Genomic DNA, 25,098 nt, shown 5'->3' with positions numbered 1-25,098 from the left:
CCCTGCTCCCAAACTTCTAGCCTTACTACTTTTCCACCTGCTCTCTTGGATGCACAGAATATCAACCTTTCTCCTTATCATCATGTCAACCAACTCCTGAGCTTTTCCTGTCATAGTCCCAACATTCAAAGTCCCAACACTCAGTTGTAGGCTCTGTGCATTCCTCTTTTTCTTCTGACGATGGATCTGGTTTCCTCCTCTTCTTTGTCTTCGACCCACAGTAGCTGAATTTCCACCGACGCCCTGCAGGTTAGCAGTGCCGGGGGCGGGCGTTGTTAACCCGGGCCACGACCGATCCGGTATGGGATTCTTTAGATGAACGCTCATATTTGTTTGGCACAGTTTTTACGCCGGATGCCCTTCCTGACGCAACCCTCTGCATTTATCCGGGCTTGGGACTGGCCTACAGATCGCACTGGTTTGTGCCCCCATAGGGCTGCATTAAAGTTTCTTTCGGCTTGTCCCTTTTCGGGTCGCCACAGCATGTCATCTCAGATGAACGCACATATATGTTTGGCACTATTTTTACGCCGGATGCCCTTCCTGACGCAACCCTTCTCAGGGAGTGGAGGCCCCAGTGGGATACGAACCCACAACCCCTGGTTTACCAAACCAGTGCTCTAACCACTGAGCTACGGGGCCTCAAAAACAAGCAGAAATACCCGCTCCAAATTCGGAGTAGAAGCTTGGTATTTGACCCGAAGTCAGGCACTTTTAATTTTTTTCAAAACTGAGGAACAATACATAGACGCTTATAAGAAATAAGACAGTCAGAAATGGCGGCAATGTCGATTAAGAAATCGAACTGTCCACTTTCTGAGGCTGATGCAAAGGAAAAATGCTGTTTGGCTGAAATTGATTACAAGGGAACAACACAATTCACCAGAAAGTGGCAGAAAAAGTATTGGACAAACTTCTCAGTAAATTATCTCTTAAAGACGGGCAGAAGAGAAAAGACAACACCCACAGTAAACAGTGCCAGACAAATTCAAAATCGTGAAACTGAAAAAAATATATAAAGAAAAGAAAATGGATGACGACTTGACCACCACCGTAACTAACACGACCAGCCGAGACCAGACTGTGGCACAAACATCAGCATGTCACACTCCAACCAGATCAGCACTATCTGACAACATGATATCAAAAACACCCAAACAAAAATTATATCCATCTTTGCCATCATATTCTCAGGTGACAGGAAAACTTACTGACGGGCAAATAGAACAGAATAAACCATCCGGGCCAATTCGTAACATCAGCCCTTATCAAACCCGATCTTAGGGTTCAGTGGGCCAGTGGAGACGTTCCATTAATTCGAACGCCCCACTCGTCCCAGACATGAGTCACACCCCTACGAAAATTATTAAATTCAGGCCTACCCTATTTTAGAAATGCCTGTCCAGTTTTGATGACCCCAACCGAATACAGAGACATTGCGGGATTACTCCTGAATCCAAATAATGACTGGGATGCATTTGTTAATGAAATGACGGACATGGTTCACAGTCACTGCCTACATGCAGGGGAATTTTTTGAACTATTGACATTAACAACAGGGTCAAAATATGGAGTCATAGTTCAACAGTTTGATCCGAGACGAAATGACAGTTTATTCCTTATAAAGAACTGACACGTCAGGACAGCGGACATTTACGCCAAATCATGGAAAGATGTGTCAATGCGTTCAGAAAAAATGATGATCCAAAGGAAATTGCAAAATGCACCCAGAAACTAGAGATCATCATTGGCATTATTGCAATATATGCATGACACAGGAAACAACATTTCAAAAGACAAAATGCAGTGATGGAAACAGGAACTGACCTATCTAGGACAAATTTTGACTGAACAAGGACGCATTGTCGTTGACAAACAGAAACAAGCTATCACCAAAGCTCCAAAACCAGTAACAAAAAAAAGCACATAATGTCATTTTTGGGTCTTTGCAATTATTGTTGTCAACGGGGAGGAAGGTGGCATTGAAAAAACAATATCACACACAGGTGTTTAGTCGCTTTTCAAAAATGTTTTGCAAACAACGTGTTATCTGTTTGAAAAACAATGCAAAAGGGTATTTAAGTCCACAAAGAGGAACATTTTCTCAACCTCCAGAACAGGTTCTCACAATCCATATAGATTACATTGAGTTAAACAAAGCATGAGGGATGATTTATTGCTTGGTGATAATTGATGTGTTCTCCAAATGGGTTATTTCCAACAGACGATGCTGATATAGACAGTTGTAAAAGCACTATGTAATTGCATTATTCCAACGTTTGGCATTCCAAGTGTGATTCGAAGTGACAATGCCACACATTTTGTGAATGATCCTGTGACAAAAGTTAGACAGCTGCTGAAAATTGACTTAAAGTGTCATTGCGTGTATCATCCGAAATTGCTGGGCTTGTTGAACGTACAAACAAAACTGTCAAAGCTAGACTCATAAAGAACCAACCAAGCCAAGCGGTGCAACCGTGGGCTCGCTCCCCACCGAGCCCCGGAGCTTACTCCTCCGGGGATCTTAGCTCACGGCTCCGTCGCTCGGCGGCATTTTTTACAGGCACAGGTTCTGTATGCAAGCATTCGTCCGTCTTCCTAAACAACCGATACTGCCGTTTCTTCATCAGATGAGGGGAAATACGAGAAATCAGCGTTGGGCATAATGGTGTCCCATGTAATCGAGCATTTGGAATAGCACATAAGTCACATCCGCCCACATAGGTCATGTGACTCAAGAAAATGGCAGCGCCCCTGAAAATTAGTAATTGTTGAAAAAAAATCTTCTCAAAAGACTATTAAATGAGAGAGGATTTATCATCACATTGTCAAGATAGAGTACATATTACATGACCTATTGGGTATATTGTTAATGCAAACCACCGACATTCCCCTTTAAGGACATGAGGTCCTAGGACATAAGCCCTTATTTCAAATCTGCACATGAGCCCTTACGTATTTATTTTGTCTGATAAAATAAAGCAAACAAAAACAACTTCATTGTTTTCAACATAAAAAATAAATGTTGCTTGTTTAAAAAACTATTTGAAGCTCATTTCATTGCCTGAATTTTTGCTTCTTGTGTGTTTTAAATATTATGCTGGTAACCCAAAACAAAAATGAATCCTTTTCATTCAACATCACATAAAAAGATTGTGAAGGAAATATAAAATAAATTGGAATTATAATATCAAGAGTACCATACGTGTTGTAACATGTCATGGATTAAATGGACGGATTACTTGCCACCTCACAGATTTATTTTCCACTGTCATTTGTGCTTTATTTTATCTCCATTTTAAAGGAAGACTCTCCCCAAAATTCATATGTACAATAAACCCTCCAATGTTAAGTAATATTATTATTACACATAATTTGGAAATTAATTGAAAAAAATGAAAATAAAGAACATTTTTGAAATCCAAGCAAAATCTGGATGTGTGCCAGCTTTCACAGCCAAACGCAGAAGAAACATCCTTGACTCCACCCCTGACGTTGCCGGTGGTTACCATTACAGACCATTCTTCTAGCTAAGCCAAGATGCCGACGTGTTGTGGAACACAAGTGAGAAAATGCACCCAAATTTCTCCTTCTTTAACCTCCAATGGAGTTAACCTGAAAGGATAAAGCTGTGGCTGTCACAGTTGAGGCTCATTGACCATCAGGGGAAATTTGCACACATCTAATCATTACTGGTTATTAGCTGATTAGATATAGCCGCTGGTGCTAATACTGTAAAAGCAACAATATATTTTACGAGGCGGCACGGTGGCGCAGCTGTTCAATCCCGGAAATGGGACTGTTACTGTTCGTCGGCACCACGCCCCTCCTAACACGTCGACTTCCGCGCATGTGTATTCTGGCTCAAACGCTGGAACATTGTTATTTTTGTTTTGTTTGCTCAATAGCGAGAGTAGTAATAGCAAGGAGCATCAACTCGTTGTTATACACACTTTGTTGACCCCCCCCCCCCATGCCCGGTCGTTAGCGAGAGGCTGAAAAATACAATTGGGGGGTGGGTAGTATGGCCACGGTTGCTGGATAATCTCTATATCGAAACCAACTCCTCAGAAAAGTATCAAATCTCCGTGGTCCATATAATACGACTGTTATTGTTCGTCGCTAGTGCCACGCCCCGTCTATAACACGTCAAGTGTTGGATATGTGTAGTCTGGCTCAAGCGCCTAAGCTTCAACATTGTACATCCGGCTACTTTGGTTTTGTTGTTTGTAATTATTTTTTCCACAAAACTCATCCACAAAATGCCAGATAGTGGACGTTCTCCGTTCATGAAGCGTATCCACGAGCAATGGGGGGGTCAGAACAGGAAGCAAATGCTGATTGGCTGTGAGTTTTCCAGGCCGGCTCGTTGGAATGTCTGAGCGAGAGAGGAATTTTGATAATACTTTTCCAATTTAGAGATGTTTCTTGGTGAAATCTGTGGATAACTGGCACTAAAAGAAACACTGAACCCTCATCTACTAACTTTTAATGTGTGCTCCCATTCCTATTAGTTTCGACAAAGTCTTCCTTTAAAAAGGCCTAAAGGCGCTAATATATGGTTTTACTCATTTGTGCTATCTTTAAAAATAAATGTCCAAAACAATGAGTTTTAGTTCTTATTTTTCTTCAATTGCGATTATACTCGCTGGCTCGTGTCCAGATTTGAAATAAGAGCTAATGTCTTATGTCCTTAAAGGGCTACTGTTATGAAATTGGTGATTTTTAGAATGTTATTAATGAAAAAACGTCAGCCAATATGTGCCCATGTGTTTTTTTTTTCCACCACAAAACGTGATTTTGACGTATACAGCTTTTTGTAACTCCCCCCATGAAAATCCTCTCGAATGATCGTTTTCGACAAGAAGCAGGAAGTGAAGTAAAGAACAGCGGCGCCCCCAAGTGGACTCGTTTGTTTCCATTAGTTTTACCTTCGTGTGAGCCAAAATGCCGGCTCATTGCTGGACATTGCTTGAACACTCGGGAGGATGGATTTACCATTCATAAGTTTGCAAGAGACCCGGTCCGTTGTGAAAAATGGATTGCATGGGTGCAGTGGACGAGAGCTTCGTGGGTTCCGAATGACAGGTCGGTGTGTATACAGCTACTGAAAAAAATAATAGTTTGGGGCGCACCACGTAATCGTTCTTAAATTAAAAGCATTTAAAATTTTTAATGGATAAATTAACAATCCGGATGATAAATATGGAAAGACCACTGAAAAATGGAAACTGTTATACGGTATTTCTGAAAATTGGAAATGGGCTTTACCTTGGCTGTCTGGAGTCGGAGTACGGAGGTCGCCGCCATCTTCATCAACATCATCATCGTCAATTTCTTCTTCTTCATCTTCTTCGCTTCTTCTTCTCCTCCTCCAGAGGAAATTTATTTTATATGGTTATCTTAAAAATGTAGCTAACATTTCATTAAAAATATTTTAAAAATTCTCAACACAACAGAAATGAAATAAATTCGCGTCAAAGTCAGTCTCAAATTTTTGTTCGAAATGTCACTTAGAATCGGCAAGTTCCGGTACACTCCGGATTGTGACGTCAAGTCACACAACATTTAGCCAGAGTGAAAAGCTACCAACGATAATGAAGTGTGTTGATGACTGCTGGTCTGAGTCAAAAGCTGATGGTGTCAGCTTACACGAATGGCCAAGACGTGAACGGTCATAGGCAGGTTATGGACCAGGTTTGTGAAGACAAAGCGGGTGCATTGAATTTACAAATCAAAGTGGACTGCTTTGAAAACCCCGTACAGCATTCACTTGGCTTCGGTAGCAAGTAAGTACGTATGTGTTCAATTGTTTAGTATTGCCAAGTATTTTTTTTTTTTGTATTGACAAGTATCTACCTCGTTTTAAATGTAAGTACAATACTGGTAACTGCGTTAATCGCCCGTCTCGTGGCTGTGAGAAAACATTCCACAGGTAAGTTAGATTCACTTTGACTCTGTTAAAAGTTTTTGTAAAGGGTTATTTATTTTCTGATGAGCTGAATTCACTTGACCAAAGCTTTGCTTACGGTTGTTGTTGTTCACTGTTAACGCTCTGCGTCACCTTAAAGGGCCACTGTCATGAAATGCATGTTTTTTATTATGTTGTTAATGAAAAAACGGCAGTCGAAAGGGACCCTTGCGTTTTTTTCACCACAAAACATGATTTTGACAGATACAGCTTTTTGTAACTCTGGCCATGAAAATCCTCTCGAGGGATTTGTTTTTGAGAAGAAGCAGGAAGTACATGGCAGGACCACCCTCAAGTAGACTGTTTGTTTCTATTAGTTTTACCTCCGGCAAGGTAGCTCGTTGTTCCTTCGCGTTTGCCAAAATGCCCGCTCCTTGCATTGCTGGAGATTGCTTGAACACTTGGGAGGATGGATTTACCCTTCATAAATTTGCAAGAGACCTGGTTCATCGTGAGAAATAGATTGCACAGGTGCAAAGGACGAGAGCTTTGTGGGTTCCAAATGGCAGGTAGGTGTTTCAACAGTTACTAAAAAAAAAAAAAATAAAATAATAGTTTCGGGCGGACCACTTAATCGATCTCTCATAATATAACAAAAGATACGCGTACATATGACAAGCGTGCTAAATGTGTCGATATGCTTGGCGCCACGATAAGCCATTTTCGGCGCAGAGCGAGTTCGCTTTATGACATTGTTCAAGGCCGCTGCCATCCGCAAGCCTGACGCGCAGCCTTCGCCGGAGCTGTGACTGGCGGACGCGGCGCCTCTGCTGGGGTGGCTCATTTTCGGCGCCGAGGTGGCTTATCACGGAGTCGAGCCGAGCTGCTTTACGGCGTTGTCGTCGCACGCGAATGAGTACGCCATTGTCTAGAGCGTTGTTCAGAACGCGATGGCTCATCTCCACCGCGGAAGTGGATCGGACGGGGAGGCGGTTTGGCCGTGATCGCGTATCATCTGAATATGGCTCGAAACAATAAGGTAATAATGTCCCGATAACTTCATCCGGTTGTGTAATGTTCTCTTCCTCGAAAAGAGCTTCCGTGTCAGAAGGCACGTGTTGTCTCCCATAGTAGGGTCCACCGCGTGTTTTCAATGGCGAATGTCCTCGGTGACGTCACAGACAGGGAATACACCCAAGATGGCGACCACTTGGATGTTGTCCAATGACACTTCTGCACCTTTGTGCATGGATGACGCGCTCTCCGCTCATATTTATTTTTTCATATAGACATTGAAGTGAATAATGTTATATGTATTTTTCATTACAATATCTATTTTAGAATGTTTATAGGGATGACACTTGACCTTTAATGGACCTTTCCGACTGGCGATCTTAAACTCTGCCCCCCCTTAGCGACATTTGCCATGTCCCACAAGCTTCCAAAATAGCGACTGAACAGAACAGGTTTGAAGCACTTATTGGATATCGCATACACATCTAGTGGTATGTCGATTGGTTGAAGCCAGTTGGCTGCCATCTTGGTACTCCCAAAACATGTGGAGGACATGGTTTACAGGTTGGATTATGGGGGGGGCTCCAAGTTTGGCATGTAGAATTAAAAGTGGTCGTGTAAGCTTGACATTTTTTCGGTTCTAGTAACATGAAAGATTTTTAATTCGACTTGGTAAGCCACCAAGAAGACTACCAAGAAACCTTGCATATTACCTAGGGCCCGATTTCAGTGGCATGTTAGCTTATCCCAAAATATGCTGTGAAGCACTATGATCAGAACATAGAAAAAAAACTAAGCATTTTTTGTCATAAAAACATTACATTTTAAGTCAATATAGTTAGATACATTTTTGGAAATAAGAACTCGCAATGAGAAATTACATGCTAAACGCATTGTTAATTTGTTGTCTCTGTGACGTCCTATTTCAGATTCCTTTCATTTAAAAATCTAATTCAATTTACAGAGTTTTGTATTATGAAATTCACCAAAAACCTCACAGAAAATGTGTTTTCTCTCTGATTCCACTGAAGTTTAGGAAAATATTTACATCACTTTTTCATGAAAAACCGTCGGCCTATCAACGTGAAGCATAGAGTGAACAGTGAAAAACAACAAACGTAAACAAAGCTTTGTTCAAGTGAATTAAGCTAATCAGAAAATAAAAAGACCCTTTACAAACTAACTTTAACAGTGTCAAAGTAAATCTTTCTAACTTACCTGCGGAAAGTTTTCTCACAGCAACGAAATTGGCGATTGTCGCGGCGGGTGTCGGCATGGTTGTTTTGAGAGTATCAATTTGGCGCATGGCGACTTCAGTTTTGTTGGCCAATGACCCATCCAGTCTTTTTTTTTTTTTTTTTTTAATTTTTTTATTTTTTATTTTTAAGATTAGTGGTTTGAAGTCAATTCTCTAACGGTTATTCTAGATAATATTGTGGTATGTGAGTGATGCAAGTCCTTATATCTAAAAATATATGTAACTGATTGACTTAAAATTTCATGTTTTTTTGGACAAAAGAATGCTTACTTTTTTTGCTCTGTTATGTTGATAGTGCTTCACAGCATATTTTGGGAAAAGTTAACATGTCACGGAAATTGGGCCCTATGTCATATGCAAGGTTTCTTGGTAGTCACGGTGTTGTCTTTCCTTTGCACTTAGTTAGCCTTTTTGGGTTACAAAGTAGAATCAAAAATCCTTCATGTTACCAGAACTGAAAAAATGTCAAGCTCATACGACCAGTTAAATTTCTACATGCCAAACTTTCAGAAAACCTCTGCCATAATCCAACCTTTAAACCATGTCTTCCACGCATTTTGGGAGTACCAAGATGGCGGCCCACTGGCTTCAACCAATCGACATACCTCTTTATGTGTATGTGCGATCCAGTCTTTTTTTTAATTTTAGATCAGTGTTCATTCTACACGCTCATACCCTTGTCTGCTTTACTCCGCCGACGCTCCTAAAGGGGTGCACACATAAGTACACATCCCACAGTATTTTTAAATTCACGTCAAGGCTTCACTTCATGCGACGAAAGCCCAAAGGATGATGACTTGATGCAAAATCGAAAATTTAAGTTCTGCGTTTTCATTCATTTGAAAGAGACCTTCAACCCTGGGATATTTTTTGTAAGAGTTAAATGTTTAATAAATAAAATTATATATAATTTTAAAAAACAAAAAAAAATTGCTAATACAACTAACAACTTAATTTCAGATGTCAAGAAGTGTTTGTGTCCGTGGAAACCAAGTCGAAATGTCTATTTAAGTGTTAATGGTTGTCGACCTCTGCTCTAGATCCACAAAGACAGAGCGTAGCTTCATACGACCTTCTCTGGATTTTTCCACACGCACCCTCAAATTAAATAATGCATCTGTGGTACCCTTCTAGGCATGAAACCCATACTGTTAATCGAAGATGTATTATGTAGGACTAGATGGTAATATCCCTCTATTCATACATAATTCGGCTCCGATGAGGCTCTGTGGGATGTTCAAATCTGTGATGGCACCTGAGGGGTTATCAAGTGGGCTTCCTTCCGTCTTCAAGTTTTTCGCTGATAGGCCCACGACACTCTCGAGAGTGTTCAGCGGTGATCCCAGCCACCCCCTCAACTGCAAGGGCACTGTGAGCTCAATGATGTAGACAAGCTTGGGAGAGGCAGACCAAAGCACTAGATCTGGTTATAGGGTGGTAGTTGTAATCTCAGATGGAAAGCAGAGCTTCTTGTCCAGGTCTGCCAGCAGCTTCTAGTCTCGTGCACTGCCCAGGTGTCCGTTGTCTGGTGGCTTGTTGGTATGGCCGGTTTGATTCTCCCCCGCCCGAACAAAACAGCCTTGGTTTCCAGGTGGCTGACAGGGGTGGGAGGGCGTTCACCATCATTCGCTGGTTCTCTAGAACACCAGCAAAACACTGCAGCACTTGGTTGTGCCACCACATGTAATGGCCTTGCATAAGGCTGGTCTTGCAACCAACCAGGATGTGCTTCAGTGTTGCAGGACTTGGGCATAACAGGCACTCGGGATATTTGGTTTAGGTTCGTGGGAGAAGGCAAGAGATCATTTACAGCTCTGATCGTAAAGCTTGCCCTGAATGCCTCCATCTCCCACAGCTCTTTCCAGGTGATTTTCCTTGCCTCTGCTCCTTCCCAGGACCACTGTCCTTGCTTGGCCTGCGACACAGGTTGGGCGCACCTTTTGTGATTCCTCTTCTCGACGTACCTCCTGGACCACCAGCTTGTGCCACTCGGCAGTAGTGGCCTTGCTCCTTACTGGTCTACTGGCCCCGAGCCCAAGGCCACTCCTCCCCTCCTGCACTTGGCCATCGATGTCCTTGTGTCTGAGTGGTGCCTTTGCCTGTTCAGTTGCAGCCACCGGTGTCCACCTCCTCCCAGTGCATCCAGAGAAGCCAGCTATTCCTGCTTTCTGGGTTGTCGTTGTCAATCAGGTTGTTACCTCGCAGGTATTCTGTTAGCCTATGAGCTGAAAGCTGAAAAAAAATTTCCCTTCAACATTTAGGAGGCTGATCTGTCGGAACTGCCTAATCTCTGACAAGTCCTTCTCCTTTGGAATAAGAATTCCTCCAGCTCTATGCCAGGCAGTTGGTATCTCCATCTTCTGTCACACAACCCTCATCAGCTTCCAGAGGAATCGCAGGATATCTGGTGTGTTTTTGTGGAGCCTGTATGGAAGATATTTATCTCTGTCTTGAGTCAAGCCTCCACTACTCTTTCCTATAACTTCATTGTGTGGCTAATCAACTTTATTCCTCTATAGTTCCCACAGCTCTGCGTATCGCCTTTGTTCTTAAAAATGGGAATGAGCACGCATTTCCTCCATTCTTCAGGCATCTTGTTGCTTGCTAGTATTCTGTTGAACAAGTTGGTCACAAACTCCACAGCCCTACGTGTAGAGATCCTTTTCTCCTTCTTTCGTGTCCAACCTGGTGTACATATCATCTGCCTCTTGTTTAGCCTTCGCCAAATATACCTTTGCCCTACATCGCATCTCAATGTATTCTTTTCACCTCTCCTCAGTCCACTGATATTTCATGACATCACTGTATTTGATTAAAATCATGACTGTTAAGAACAGTAACACTTTGTTTCTGATTTTTAAAAGGAAAATTGCATTCATATCTGTGGTAAGGTCGACAGTTTTGTTAGGGCAAAATGTGAATTTTGTCAGATAATATGGGCTTGGCAGTCACTCACATTTGAAAAATGTACGGGTGTGGTCAGTCATGCCCGCAGATAAAGTTGCGGGTGTGAATAGGGATGGAATCTCAAGACCTTAAAATAACTTACTGAGTTGTTATACCCGAGTATGTAGTTGTTACCTAATACCATAATCATAATTTATTGACATTGCACTGAATTAGACATTTTTAAAGATGTCAATAGACATTCAGTTTCAAAAGCAAACATTAATATCAAATCATTTTATTTCATCATGATGTATTGTTATAATCTAGCGTAGGTTACGGCGGTATCTATTGTCAATCCATCGCTTTTAGATATATGGACAGACTAGTCTAATGTTAGAACTCTCGTCCAGTTTTGCCACTTTTTCTTCGATTATTCACATACCCCGACATTCATTAAAGCAACAGCACTTCTTCTTTTGTATTTAATTTTTTTTTTTAACTTTTACCATTATTATCGATAGAAAACACAAGCAGCAAGTCTCTGCTCTACGTTGCCCAGACTGTGTGAGTGGATAGTGTTTGTAATTATGAGTGTACCCCTTTAAGAGCCGAAGGGGGGCGGAATCAGGTAAACTAGCAGAAGAGTGTGCTTGCATGTTGGGGGGGGGGGGAGTAAGGCTGTGGTTCACTGCAGTGGATTGGTTTTCATGTGCGCTGAGAATGTCTATGTATATCTACTCGTAACAAATTCTACGCGCGTCATATTTCGTGCTCGACTGTGCAGATTTGCGAGTGCGATGGCGCGCAGGTGTCATCACGCCCGTCAAATCACAGTGACTGCTTTGAGGTTGACATATGTTGTCTATTGGAAATTATTTTTTGGGGCAGTTAAATACACAAGCATATGCAGTAAATAAGCAAGTCATTTCAATTTACACATTCCTCAAACTTGTGATCAGACCTTAACTCCACAGGTTGTATTTTAAGCAGAAGTAGGGACTGGTTCCAAGGACAATAACCACACAAAATTCCATTAATAGAATCCAGATAAAACCTTACTAGATTTTATGCACCAGGTAGTAAATTTTAAATAAAGTAAATATTGAGCAAATGAGAGTGGAGGAGAATTTGGAGGAAAGAAGTGCAAGCGTGGGAACATCATTTGTTCATATATTTTTGTACATAATCATGCTTGTAGATAATATCTGTCAAAAAGTACTTTCAAAGTGTTGTTTTAAAGTGTATGGAATCTCTAATTTCTAACGCAAATTATTTTATCTAGACAAATGTATATGTTCAACTGTACCATAAAATGCACAACCTTTTTGATGTTTTTACCCAAAAATGTGTTTATGAATTAAAGTCCACGAACTTTGACCTAGTTTCCTGTGTCTGAAAACGCATGTGGCTGACCTCTGACGTCACTCACATTTGAAAAATGTACAAGTGTGGTCAGTAATGCCCGCAGATATAAAGTTGCGGGTGGAATTAGGGATGGAATACCAGTATATTACTAAATTAGGGGAAAAAAACATAATTTTAAAACTTCTTGTTAACAGATTAATATAACTTAACTGTACATTAAAAATAAACATACATAACTAAAATAGAAAAAAAAATTCAAACTCAGAATAATTCCAGATTTCATTATGGTACTACGATATTAGTAGAACATGATAAACTGTATTTAAAATTTTTCATCAATAAAAATTGTTGATATGACAAACTTAATCTGAAGAAAAGTTAAATGTACTGGCCTGTCAAGGAATCAACACGAACGGTCTTTCCCTGCAATGTTTTGAAAAAGCTGAAAGCTTAGTTCAACACAATCGGCAAACGCTGATTGAATTTAACAGAGCGTTTTTAAATGAAACATTTGGGTGGGAGGGGGTGGGGTAGAATTGTCAACCCTATGCTTTGAATTGACCCCTCCGTATAGGGCACTTAACCACTCCTCCTGAAGTGACGTCACGCCACGTGCGCTAACGTCAGACAAACAATTAGCAAAAATGGCGGCGCAGCAAGAAAAGAATAGAGCGAAACTGTCTGTTTTAAAACATTTCTGATACCTCGCTCAGGAGTTCGGTATCAAATTTTAATAGGTTCGTCGGAGATAGGCACTCAGAAATGAAGACAAGACACACTTCTGGCTACCAACAATTGGCACTTTATTGGTCCTACACAGAAATGGTAACACAAGCACAAATCACGTGGTATGAAGCTAAGTAATATCCAATCAGCTCTTAGAAGAATATCCAGCTCTTACCGTGCGCCAATAGGAGGGAGAGCCAACACTCCAGGTAGAGAGCAGCTTCAATACCGGCTGGGCATCCGTACGCAACCCGCAGCAGACTCTACCGAGAGTATCTAAAGTTCTCCTTTTATACTCTAAGCGTGTGCGGAAGGAGGGGTGAGTGGCCAATTCATCCCGCCTGACGCCACACTATTCTTTGTTACCAACAAATGGCGTTGCACGACATCATATAACACAAAAACATCTTTTTATGACATTGCTGGTTATTCAAAGCTATTGCGATCGTCTTTTAGGTTATACAAAGCTATTGCGAAACATATACGAAGCTATTGCGAAACATCTTTTAATTATGGAAAAACAACACAATAAAATTATTCTTACTTCATTCCACTCTTGATGTTTTTCCATCATTCAAAATGTAAGCAATTGATTATAGGCGATTATATATTTCCTTCTCTACCTCAAGCCTGGTGCGTCGCACATAATAGCAAGTTCCCATATTGCATAGCGTAAGCACACCAAATAACAATCATTAACACGATCAAGGGTGGCAAGAAAGTAGTACGCGCAGTGGAGGACATTCCTGTGAAGATGTCCCACCAATGATGAGACTAATTTAGCGGCATGCACTACTTCCCCTTTTACTACCATAGTTGACACCATGAGACTGGAAATGTTAGACGCATGTGACTTGATGAGTTTTTGGATGTCTGTAGAACTCTCCAATGCGCATTTGAATCGTTCCAGAGACACTGACCAGGGGGAGCGTAGTACCTCCCACTGGACCGCAGTCAACCTGCGGGACTCCGAATAGTTAGTCAAACGATACGTCATGTTTCCCCAGCGCCATATGTGTACATCTTGAAGGCATCCTACAAAAAGAACCGAAGGTACTTGTGAGTTATTTTGTGTTGTAGCCACACAGAGAGTATGCGGTCCAACTTGCCACATCATCTCTCTGGCTGGCTCCCTAGTCCAATCACAAAGTACAACCTCTGAGTCGGTTAGGCACGGATTCGAGTACGCATGTTGTAATCTGCAAGCCAACCCTTGGTCTGTTAAATCACATAAATCTGATTTAAAGGTTTTGTTGGTTTTTGGTTCAAACCACTCTCCGTCCATGTGTAAAAACCAATATCCACTTGTCGTTATAACAGGCAAAACCTGATATTTACAAACCACCTTTGTTGTCGTCACGTTGTACTGGGTCCAATACCCCGTACATTTATTTTTGTTACATTTGGTGTGTTCGGGATGTAATGTCAACCACAAAGAGTCAGAAATGTTCCAAAACTTCCGCCACTCTTGATAATTTCCCGACGTAACTATCCTTAGAAACGACTCCTTTTGAGCCGCAGCGTGTAGAGTTTGAATACTACATACTGTCCAGCTACTCTGTTCTGTCAAGTTCTGAAGCACTTTCTCTGCTTCGTCCCATAATTTGATATCCCAATTAAACACTGTTTTCCAAAGTTCTGCATTTTCTTTTTTGTCCCACCAGAGCTTTAGGAAGCCAAACCCCTATTTGATGCAAGGCCCTGGCAGAGTGTTCTCCAGTATTGGACAGCATGGTCTTAGTTACCTCATTATCAGCAGTATTTGCCAATCCCAATACGGTTCCCGTTCCCCCCAACAAAGTATCATACCATGCCCTTTTTATTCTATTACATATCGGAATCGGGGGAAAGTGAATTGTCCAGTATATCTTGGTTTCAACCACTGCTTGAGCTAGGTGTGTACAGGTGTCAAGGATTGGAGTCAAGTGTGTTTGAGTTATTTTTGGCGTCATTGTTTCTTCGATGATCAGCTTGACACCCCCAATATCTCCATTCGTCCAAATCCCACATACACATGACGCAGGAAGCGGAGACTGTCACCTTACTCCCCCGTATCACTCTCGTGGTGGATCATCATGGGAAGATCACAGGGGATGTTGACCGAGATTCTCCATCTCATCCCGATGAACTGGCTTGTCTCGCACACATGACCTTCGGTCATTCCCCACGAGGGTCGGACCATGGCACCAATGGCAAGGAGGCAGATGACCCAGTCATTTCCAATTCCTTGGCGCCGGATGTCTTCCATCTCTGCGTCCTCCCGTCGAGGGTCGTCCAATCAACAGCTCCCACTTCAACAAGCACCCACCAAGCTGCAACAGATATGGTTACCACTATTGACAAAAGAAAACATGATTAGTATTCTCGCATGTAACATTTGTTCACGGGTACGTTCACCCATTTTTCCTCTCTTTGATATAAAACACTGACTGTGGCATCAGACCCCTGAGCTATAATTTCCGCAGCTCGAGGAGGTCCTGATTGCATTTTCCCCAAAGATATGGGAAACGGTGTCATTTTTACCTTTCCCACCAATATTGTCCGCACATCAATTCCTGTTCCAAATTGAAATTTACCTATTCTCAAATACAAAGTCATTCCAGCCAGGATGTCCATTCCAATTATCCACTCTGGGATGGGGGTGACGACCACTTCAAATTTCCATATTGGCATTTTCCCAATTTTTAATGGAAGAATTACTGCTTTTCCATTTACAATTTGTCCCCCCAATCCTCGCAGTGGAACATTTTCACCCTTCATTTTATCAGGGTTTCCGTGTCCAATTGAACATGGGGTCTGATGTCCCCAACTGACCATCGATTGATAATTTTGTTCTGGCTGGTTGACTGAGTTTGTCCTCCATCCTAGCTGAGGAGGTCAAAGGTACGTGACCTCTTGTCCTTATTTTTCCCCTTACTCTTGGGTTTCGCTCGGCCCTTTCTCACAGCAGCCACATAGCTGGGGCCACTTGTGTCTAACTAGCATGTCGTCGCTTGAGTCTGTATCTTCCTCTTCCTCTTCTTCATCCTCAAATGCATCCAAGGGAGGGGCTGTTGGTTGAGCTGCCGGCGTCATCATTCCCTTTATGATGGTGGCCAGCTGAGCAATTTCTGATTTTCCCTTTGATCCCTGCTCAAGCAATTTACCTTCAATCCCCTTTGTTTGCATCTTGCAGCCAAGGCAGTTGTGGGTAGCCCGTCAATTTCTTCTGCCGGTACTCCCGCTACAATGAGTGCTTTCCACATTTCCCGCCTACTACTCCCGGCTTCGGGCGGTTTCGCGCGCGGTCGTTTGCCATCTGTTTCGGACCTGTAATTCTCAGGGCAAGGCTGATGTACTGTGTCTCCCCAATCTCCCAAAGTCGCCAACTCCAACAAGCGCGTTTTTACGTCACTGAAGCTGTTATCGACGGCTCCTAACAAAATGGTAAGTATCGCAGACCTATAGTGGGGAGGTGCGTCTCGAATCATTGCATCACACACCACTTTTGGCACTGCTGTTTCGTCAATAAAAGCATGACCCGCTCGCGATATCGACTCGCGCGTACACAATCTCCCCATTCTGTGAATTGCGTCGCGGATGGTTACCCAAGGCCCTTTGATCTCGGGCCAATCATGCCACGTTGGATACACAGATTGCGCTGTCATAGCATACAAGGCAAATAGCGAAAAAGAATCACCTACCGCCATTGCTCTCCCGTTTGCACGAAACTCGGCATTCATTCGAGAATCTGAACTCAAGCCTCCAAATCGCGAAAGTCCTCTGAGTCAAGCTCTATGGCGTCAGCTCCTTCCTCATACATCCGCCTGAGCCAAGAATCAGCTGGTTCTCCCTGCTTTTGTCGATACTTTGATGTTAAATGGGCTATCTCTTCCTGAGAGAAGTCCTCTTTTGTTATCGTCATTCTGGGCGGCGGCTGAGGCTGTTTTATTCGCCTCACTATAGGGTTTCCTTCCCTATCAACTATAGGTACATTATTCTCATCTCGCTGTTCTTCAAAGACGGGCAAGACAACATGCTGTTCCTCCCGTCTCCGCGAGATCGGTTTAACTTGGAGATGTCCAACTTGTGGATACAGCGGTTGAGATTTCATTTCCCCGCCATATTGCATGTCGCCATCTCCCCATATGTCGCCATTCCATCCCTCTGGCTCCCAGTCTTCCTGGAGTGCCACAGCGAAAGAGCGGACCTGTTTTGGGTCGATGCGACGCGGTCTTTTATTACTTTTCTCGCGCGCCATTGAAGAAATAAAAGCCACTGATTTCTCCAAGATTTTCTGCGCTTTAGCTTGGTCAGATTCGAGCGCTTTAATATTCTCTTCAAGTTGCGCTATCTTTTTATCTTTTTGCATTTCAGAAGCGCATACTTTATCCAAAGCCTTTGTTCTTTCCTTCCAGGCTTCGGCAAAAATCCACAACATCTCTCGGACGCCACCCAGCGGGGCTTTGTCCCTCACATCCACCCTGCTTAACATGCGCTGTAGCAGCGGTGGAGTTGCCAAGGGAATTTCTCCTATCCACGGCTTAGGGCGTCCCCCGTACCGTCTAAGGAGTTTCCCTATTTCTTCAAATCCAAGGCTCTCCCAGTCGGAGACGCCATCCTCATTGGGAGCCACCTCCGCTCCCTTCACAGTTTTACACTTAAAACTTGAGGCCACTTCCGCCTCCTTCACAGTTTTGCTCTTAAAGCAACAAGCCATTTCTGAATGTATTCTCCGCGATCCTGCCGACAACGCCAAAAATGTTTTAAAACATTTCTGATACCTCGCTCAGGAGTTCGGTATCAAATTTTAATAGGTTCGTCGGAGATAGGCACTCAGAAATGAAGACAAGACACACTTCTGGCTACCAACAATTGGCACTTTATTGGTCCTACACAGAAATGGTAACACAAGCACAAATCACGTGGTATGAAGCTAAGTAATATCCAATCAGCTCTTAGAAGAATATCCAGCTCTTACCGTGCGCCAATAGGAGGGAGAGCCAACACTCCAGGTAGAGAGCAGCTTCAATACCGGCTGGGCATCCGTACGCAACCCGCAGCAGACTCTACCGAGAGTATCTAAAGTTCTCCTTTTATACTCTAAGCGTGTGGGGAAGGAGGGGTGAGTGGCCAATTCATCCCGCCTGACGCCACACTATTCTTTGTTACCAACAAATGGCGTTGCACGACATCATATAACACAAAAACATCTTTTTATGACATTGCTGGTTATTCAAAGCTATTGCGATCGTCTTTTAGGTTATACAAAGCTATTGCGAAACATATACGAAGCTATTGCGAAACATCTTTTAATTATGGAAAAACAACACAATAAAATTATTCTTACTTCACTGTCCGATTTACCGGCTGATTTCTCACTCGCATTCTTAGCTAACAGTGAAATATCGTTGAAAAGCAGACAGCAGGGCTTCAGGTATTTCAGCAAGGGGTATTTCAATGCTATTTACATGCATATCGACGGAGAAACCATTGATATTAGCACAAGATCTTTCCCGAGTCAGAGGAAGACCGAGAAGCCACATAATATAATATATTATAACCCAAAGACGAATTCGTCATTGACAGTTTCCTATTTTAGTGTTACCTATCACACTTGTGTGCAGAATCTGTATGTGTATCTGTATAGCCGTTTGTGAACCGCCGTATGAAGGAAAAGAAGGCAAGGCTTGATTTACGAGTTGTTTCTTTCATTTTCTTTGTGTAACGTCACGCGCTCCCCTCAATAATTATTCTTGAATTAGTGCCGAACATACGTAAGTCCCGACCGAGTACGACAATCACTACTTTAGTGTCCTCAAACGTCCTTCCTTCAGTCTTGGTGTCTCGGTGCACGTCGAAGGCTTTTAGGACTGCTAGTACGGTTTAGCTTAGCTCACCGCCAACAAAGCGACACGTTTGTGCAGTCAGATCATCGCAAAATATCGCTCAACACAGATCAAGTGTGTCAATCATTCACACGTAGCTATGTTATGCAAGCGAAGAACTGCTAATTCATTTATATGAGACATGTATTGAAAATCAAATATAGGGCATACCTTCGTGCAAACATAGTCCGGTTTACCGTAGCTCGGTAGCCGCCGAACAGAGACACGTTTGTGCAGTCAAATCATCGCAAAATATCGCTCACCACATATCAAGTGTGTCAATCATTCACACGTAGCTTTGTTATGCAAGCGAAGAACTGCTAATTCATTTATGTGAGACATGTATTGAAAATCAAATATAGGGCTTACCTTCGTGCAAACATATCTGTTCCGGTTGATTTTAGATGGATTCAGTTGATCATACGATCTTCCACAAAGTTTGATCCATTGAAGACATTTTTCGTACTGGGTCTTCGGTTTTGGAAAGGGTACGAATTGAACTCCACCAACTAGCCTTTCAGGATACCTGTCCTCACTATTATAAAGTCCGCGACTACACCTCTTAACCATATCTATTGTTAAATAACCCAAATACACGATAAAACGCTAACAAAAGCGATAATGGCCCATGCAACGTTGTCTGAGGGAACGGCGGGTGCAAAAAAGGGGTGTGGTTTATGCAGATCTCTGGCCTCTGATTGGTCAGCGATGCGGATGACGCAATTTCTACGGAGGGGTCAATTAGCTTTAAATGGCAAAATTAAAGCAACACGCAATCATGTGATTGAAATTACTACTCTAACCCTACTCTACATCTTAAAAATAACCATCCATCCATTTTCTTTGCTGCTTATCTTCACAAGGGTCGCGGAAGTGCTGGAGTCTATCCCAGCTGTCAACGGGCAGGAGGCAGGACACACCCTGAACTGGTTGCCAGTCAATTACAGGCAACATATTGACAAACAGCCACACTCACAATCACACCTCTGGGGAATTTTGAGTGTCCAATGAATGTTGTATGTTTTATAGCTCAGTGGATAGAGCATTGGTTTGGTAAATCAGGGGTCGTGAGTTCGTATCTCACTGGGGCCTCTCCTCCCCAAGTGGAGTTATGTCAGGAAGTGCATCCGGCGTAAAATGTGTACCAAACAAATATGAGCGTTTATCTGAGATGTTACGCTGTGGCGACCCCCAAACGGGACAACCCGAAAGAAAGTTACTAATTAATGTTGTATGTTTTTTGATGTGGGAGGAAACTGGAATGCCCTGAGGAAACCCAAGCAGGGCACGGGGAAAACATGCAAACTCCACACAGGGGGGGTGTGATTGAACCCAGGTCCTCAGAACTGTGAGGCCAATGCTTTCCAGCTGGTCTACCGTGCCGCCCTCTTAAAAATATATCACCGTCAAAATCATTGCAAATGCAAATTTTCACTCCACATTTATCTTAACATATTTTAAGTGCCACTGACATCCCCATATACATTGTAAAATATATATTGTTTGTCTGTCTATACGAAAAATACAATATGAGGGGAGAGCTTGTCATTCAAGCGGAAAGTTGCGGAAGTCTCACTCGACATCTTAAGTGGTAGCCATATTGCCTGCTACGTCATTTACAGCTGTCACTCCAGTACAGTCGCCATTGAGAAGACGCTGTGCCACCTGCTATGGGAGACGAACAACAGGGATTTTCGGATTTTTCTGAAACAGAAGCTCTTTTCGAAGCAGAGAACATCTCACAATCGATGACCCGGGCATTGTTACCCTATCATTTCGAGCCATATTTAGATGATATGCGGCTCAGTTCTAACTAACAAGAGACTCCCCGACATAATGTATGAGCGTATGTAGCGTACTCAGCCGTGAGCGACGACAACGCCAGCCACGATGAGCCATTTGCGTTGTCGTCACTCGCTGAAAGGATTACGTGGTCCTTCCAACTAATATTTTTTTAAATAGCTCTTGTTTTATTGAAAGGATCGGTGCTGGTCGGCGCTCAGGAGACAAAGACGACACTCAACAAAAAGACCAACGTTCCCAAATTCTATTTAGCCTCAATAACTGGCATATTTATTTCGACCAAATGCAAGTTCTCAAAACACAGTTGACATTGCGTGAAATCGATCATATGAGCCCCTTACCTATGCCGAGAAGGTGGAGAGCCGTTCACCTAGGTAGAGGTCCGCTTGTCAACCAGCTGGGCGTCCGTACGAAACCCGCAGCAGACTCTACCTGTTTGTACTCTGCATCTCTCTATTATACTTTTCAGTTGCGTGCAAGAGAAAGGACGGGTGGCCTACCCGTCCCACCTGGCGCCGCAACAATTGTTTCCTGATTTACTATTGACACCTAAGTGTGTCCTTCAGGCTCTGAGAAACATCTTACGCAGCCATAGCTGTCAAGACATCCCACAACAATGTTCGTCTTTGGTATGCATGTGAACAAGATAGTGAAACGGTCCAGACGTCTTGACCAGAAAAACAAGTGAGTGATACGAAAGTGAAAAACAACTTATATAACCATGGTTGCACAATACATTCGGGTATTCAACGGTTATGGGTAGCATCACTAATTAACACTCCTTTCAGCTCTATACACACCTACCTGTCATTTAGAACGCTCAAAGCTCTCGTCCTTTGCACCTGTGCAATCCATTTTTCACGATGAACCGGGTCTTTTGGAAAAGTGTGAAGAGTGAATCCATCCTCCCGAGTATTTGAGCAATATCCAGCAATACAACGAGATGGCATTTTGGCTAACGCGCAGGAAAAAACAGCTACTTTCGCGCCGGTAAAACAGGTATTAACACACGAAACTGCCAGTGTGTGCTTCTTGGGAAAAAAAAAAAAAACGTCACTTCCTGCTTCTTTTCCAAAACTAATGCCTTGAGAGGATTTTCATGGCGCAAGATACAAAAATCCATATAACATAACAACATCATGACGTGTGGTGAGAGAAAAAAAAAAAACAAAACAAAACGGATGGGTCCATTCCGGCTGCCTATTTTTCATTTAAAACATACCAAAAATCATACTTTATGTGTCAGTAGCCCTTTAACTAATGCAATTCTTTCTGTTAACTTCTGTTTTTTTAACATTTTTATACCAGTCTATCAGGTGGCTATACCTCCCCCATTTTAAACTACGCAGTCAAAGTTGACACATTTTACTGTTTTTCGAATGCATACCTTACGACTTATGCTATCATGACTTCAGCCTGAAATATGTAAATATATAGTAGTACATTTTAACTTTCTTATTTTTCTTTAACTCTGAGCCATCAAACTCATTTTAGTTGCAGGCCACGTTGGAGTTACGGTTTCCCTCAGAAGCCCATTGTGAGTGTGAAACCAGAAAAATCCCGCCCCTCACTCATCAAATTTCCTTTTACATACCCTTATTCAATTCAATAGTGAAGCACATCAATTTAATAGGAAAAACAGAATTGGGGGGGGGGGGACTGCTTTCAATTATTATCCAAACTTTAACTTGCAAACTTATTTTTCTTCCTAAAAAAAAAATATATATATATATATATATATATATATATATATATATATATATATATATATATTATATATATATATATATCATTGTCAATATTCAAACTCATAATGCTCAAAATGTTTGCAGTGGTTACGGTGTTTTTTATTTTGGTGGTCCTTGAAGAGATTGTATTTTTGAGGTGGTACTAGAGTTTCAGAGCCACAGTTTTAACATTTTAGAAGAGGACCCCGATCGAATATATCAACGTATGTTTTTAGGAAGGTAGCCATTCTTGTGGTCTGGGAAAAAGATAAAGGAGGATATTTAAACATCCTCTCAAGTCTTCCTCACAATGTAATAATTTGTTCCAGGACGATTCTGTCGCATATCACAAAGATCTACTTCCAAGATTGGAAGAAGGCCCGTGGAGCAAGATACTTGAACTCCTCCACTTGGGCCAGAATCTCATCCCCGACCTGGAAAAGGCACGCCATCCTTTTCCGATTGAGGACCATGGTTTCGGATTTGGAGATACTGATTGTCATCCCAGCCGCTTCACGCTCTGGTGCAAACCGCTCCAGTGAGCGTTGGACATCAGGGGTTGATGAAGCCAACAGAACCACATCACCTGCAAAGAGCTGAGATGCTATGCTGAGGCCACCCAACCGGATCCCCTCTACGCCACGGTTGCGCCTAGAAATTCTGTCCATAAAAGTTATGAACAAAATCGGTGACAAAGGGCAGCTTTGGCAGCTTCCAACTCTTAATGAAAACAAGTCTGAATTATTCCCGGCTATGTGGGCCAAACTGGTTGTACAGGGACCGGACAGCCCGTATGAGGGGGTTCGGTACCCCATACTCCCCAAGAACCCCCCCACACAACTCCTCAAGGGACATAATCGAACGCCTTCTCCAAGTTCACAAAACGCATGTAAACTGTTTGGGCGAACTCCCATACACCCTCGAGTTTCCTGCCGAGGGTGTAGAGCTGGTCCACTGTTCCACAGTGAGGACCGTAACCACAGTGCTCCTCCTGAATGTGAGATTCAACTAACCGACGGACCCTCCTCTCCAGCAGCCTTGAATAGACTTTACCAGGAAGGCTGAGGAGTGTGATTCCCCCTGAAGATGGAACACACCTTCTGGTCCCCTTTCTTAAAAAGGGGGACTACCACCCCAGTCTGCCAATCCAGAGGAACTGTCCCCGATGTCCATGCGATGTTACAGAGGGGTGTAAACCAGGACAACCCCACAACATCCGGTGCCTTTAGGAACTCCGGGCGAATCTCATTCATCCCCAGAGCCCTGCCACCAAGGAGCTTTTTCAGAATCAGAATCAGCTTTATTGGCTGTGTAAACAATTTTTCTCCTTCAGTCGGAGCTGCCCTAGTACCACATTCACAACAAAGTAAAAAGATAAAAGAAAAAGAGACATTCTGTTTATAGGAACGGTTCATTATAAGAGTCACAGATGTACAAGATGCAAAGTCTTCTTCATTTTGAAAAGGTAAGAGATAAGAGTGTTTCAATGCCCCACATTGTGTTAAGCATGTACAGAGTGGCTTTACCCTTTTGCGTTTCCCGTTATAGACCAGTGCAATGGCAATTGTACGAAGGGAGCAGTTTAAAGTGACAAATTGTGCGATAGTTTACAAAATATATTAGTAATACTAATACTATCCCAGCAATGTCGATCATCGAACTGTGACCTAAGATGTCCTGGTGCCAAGTGCACAGGTGGACCCTTATCTCTGAACATGGTGTTTGTTATGGACAATTTGGATGTGGCTTCCACAGTCATGTGGAGTGCCCTCTGCTGGTGTGGGCAAAAGCGTCGCTGAATTCAGTACCCCACATCTTAGAATTGTGATGTCTCCCTGTGCTAACAATGTCACGATGCAATGTGTCGTGCTGGTGACAAAAATGCCATCTTTGTTTCCAGCAGAAGGACTGAAAGTGCGTGTGGCACTTTCATTGGTAACTGGTGGAACAAGACTACTTCCGCAGACTCCTCAACAGCCAGAGTGGTGGCCTGAACGCACTCTGGAGTGGCTCGTGCTACAAAATCCAGTTGTTGCGTATAGTATGCAACTGGTCTCATTTTTCCTGTGTTTTTTTTGCAGTCACTGTCTGCTGAAATGGCCTGTCATAATTTGGTAGTGCTAGCACAGCTGAACGAATTGAGTTCTCGCTTGACAAGATCAAAAGCTTTGTCGGCTTTTAGCGTCCATGCATTTTTGTCTTGTAATGTCATTGGGTTATCATAAATTATGTTCAGCAATGGTGATGTGATTTCTGAGTAATTTGTAATCCAGGCGCGACAATAATTGGAAAGACCCAAAAATGACGTGCTTTTTTTTTTTTTTAATTGTTTCTGTTTGTCACCGACAATGCTTCCTCGTTCAGTCAAAATGCGTCCTAGGTAGGTCACTTCTTGTTTCCATAATTGCATTTTGTCTTTTGAAACTTGGTTTCCTGTCATACAAATATTGTAGTAACACTAATGTATCGATTTTTTTGCATTGGTCTTTTGTGTTTGAGGCCACTTAAATGTCATCCACATACACTAAAATTTGGCTT

General features: G+C 42.6%; 1 protein-coding gene and 1 long non-coding RNA gene across 12 annotated transcripts in view; one reads left to right on the top strand and one right to left on the bottom strand.

The window, feature by feature from the left end:
- Window positions 1–4,880: 4,880 nt before the first annotated feature.
- LOC133512685 (calphotin-like) overlaps window positions 4,881–25,098 on the top strand; it is an 85,228-nt gene continuing 65,010 nt past the window's right edge. For 4 of the 11 annotated variants that reach the window (XM_061842524.1, XM_061842522.1, XM_061842523.1 and 1 more), the window contains exon 1: window positions 5,360–5,789. The gene's annotated coding sequence lies outside the window, so the exon portion shown is untranslated. The other 7 variants (XM_061842526.1, XM_061842525.1, XM_061842528.1 and 4 more) reach the window with 6 other exon arrangements.
- Window positions 13,531–18,487, bottom strand: LOC133512622 (uncharacterized). The gene is made up of 2 exons (XR_009798226.1): window positions 18,124–18,487; window positions 13,531–15,475 (listed from the first exon to the last, which is right to left on the bottom strand). It is a non-coding gene; the product is annotated as an uncharacterized LOC133512622 (long non-coding RNA).

The sequence above is a fragment of the Syngnathoides biaculeatus genome, chromosome 14 (genome assembly GCF_019802595.1).
Source record: "Syngnathoides biaculeatus isolate LvHL_M chromosome 14, ASM1980259v1, whole genome shotgun sequence".
Lineage (NCBI taxonomy): Eukaryota > Metazoa > Chordata > Actinopteri > Syngnathiformes > Syngnathidae > Syngnathoides > Syngnathoides biaculeatus.
This window is presented reverse-complemented; position numbering and strand designations above follow the sequence as displayed.